Source organism: Polistes canadensis, unplaced genomic scaffold (assembly GCF_001313835.1).
Source record: "Polistes canadensis isolate GaletaPanama2010 unplaced genomic scaffold, ASM131383v1 scaffold_171, whole genome shotgun sequence".
NCBI classification, from domain to species: domain Eukaryota; kingdom Metazoa; phylum Arthropoda; class Insecta; order Hymenoptera; family Vespidae; genus Polistes; species Polistes canadensis.
This window is the reverse complement of record NW_014569718.1, coordinates 338,178-340,407: the sequence shown is the minus strand read 5'-3', so window position 1 is coordinate 340,407 and position 2,230 is coordinate 338,178.

The following is a 2,230-nucleotide window of genomic DNA, read 5'->3' as shown; positions in this document are numbered from 1 at the left end:
TATTAATAAGTATAATATATTATTATAATTAAAAAAAAAATTGTAGTCGAGTTAAAAACCTTTTGGGATTATTATGCAAATATAATTCGGATGCGTGTGTTGCATCTCTAAAAAAAAAACTAATATCTAAAATTTTGGCGATTCTTTCGTATATATTTTATATGATATTGTATTCCGCGTGTTGTTTCTTTTTTTGTTTTATTAATTTCTTTTTTTCTTTTATTTTTTTTTTTTGTAATTATTTATTATCCTTACTATAGATATTATTTTAAAACGTATCTCGTTGTACGGATTAGAACGTAATTTTATATTTTTCTTCTCTCTCTCTCAAACTGGAACTAGGAGCATAGCCGAAACTAATTGGAAATATTTATTTATTTAAATAATTAATTCAGTTTAGTTTAGTTTAATTTTAGGAACGATGGTGTATTTGTTCTTTGGGTTTGTTTTGTTTTTGTTTTTAATTCATTCTTATCGATCGAAATTACTTTTGTCCCTTTCTCGAATTCTTCTTTTTAGAAATTTTTGTTGTTTTCTTTTTATAAAAATTATCGCGCGTAATTTCGTTAGACCCGTCTTGTTTTTTTTTTGTTTTGTTTTATTATACATTTAAGTACATTATCGCGATATTAGGATGATCAAAAATTTAATATCGACGATATTAATTATTAAATTTTGAAGATGTATATACAATTGATTTTATTTAAATACAATTAGAAAAGTATTTAAAATTAAAAAAAAAAAAAAAAAGAGAAAAAGTAATGAAATACATATTCTGGATTATACAATTTATCGTGAATTATAAATAATGTAATAAAAAATAAAAAAGAAAAAAAAAAACCAATTAACGTCTCGTAGTCGTGTCGAATATTTTTTTCTTTTCTTTTGTCATTTCTTTTCCTCATTTTTTTTTTTTTCTTCTTATCTTTTCTTTTCTTTTCTTTTTAATTTTATATTTAATAAATTTTCCAACAAACGAATGTCAAACGATAAAATTATATTATATTTTTCGGTGACAAAAGTTCATAGCCTATCGAAGAAGCGCGTATTTTTAATAAAAAATAATTATTACATTATTATTATTATTATTATTATTATTTATTCCTCGTTCACGCGTGGATGCATTTATTTATTTATATTGATATATAAATAAAACGATCAAACAAACACAAACCCAAGTATAATCCGATTCATTAATTCGTTTTTTTGTTGTTTTTTTTTTTCGTTAAAACTCAGCCTACCCACGTAATACGTTTTACAATAATTATAGCTGCTAGAAAATAAATTAGGAACTATAAAGAAAAATATAAATAAAAAAAAAAAAAGAAAATGAGAAGAGCCATAAGAAAGAAATTACGTTGCTGCCTGTGTTTACGCGCCTAATATTTTTAAAAGTATGCTACCGATATTTATTAATTTTTTTTTTTATAAATTATTTATATATTCATTTATTTATTTATACGTTTTTTTTTGTTTTGTTTAAATTTTGATATCTAATATCTATTGCCAAATATACTTAAAATATTACGTTTCGTGCCACACTTTCGTTTTAATGGCAGTTCCGTTCCGTCAAAAAACTTATAATAATAATAATAGAAATAATTGTAATAATAATAATAATAAAATAATAATAAAATGAATTATAAAGAGCGCTAGGATAATTATTATTTAAATAAGATATCTCGAAAAGTCAACCGTTGATCTAATGAAAAACTTCCTCTGGTTTATTATTATTTTTTTTTTTAATTATTATTACTATTATTATTATTATTATTATTATTTTTTTACCTTCCGTTTTACTGTGTTATCATTAATTTTTATTTTCTGCTTCTAGTTCTAGTTTCGATAATAATCTAGGGACACTTTTATCATTTTTTTCGATCGAGTCCAATTTTCTGTGTGTTTTTTTTTTTGTTTTTTTTTTGTTGTTTGTTTTTTTTTTTTACTAATTCGCAAAATTACGGTCTACCCAACTTCGAGCTTTTCGCTGTAGATCGATCATTGTTATTTTCTAATTTAATTGAATTTCTTATTTTCTTTTTTACTTTTACTATTTCTCCTTTTTTGTGTTCTTTTATTTTTTCTTTTTTTTTTCTTTTTTATTCTATTTAAATTAAATCTTTTGTTGTTATTATTCGCCTATTAATTTAATTGGACAGCAGTTTCGCTCGCTATATTTAAAATTCTCGTGTTTGTAATATTTTTCTATTTCTTGTTTTTTTTTTTTTTT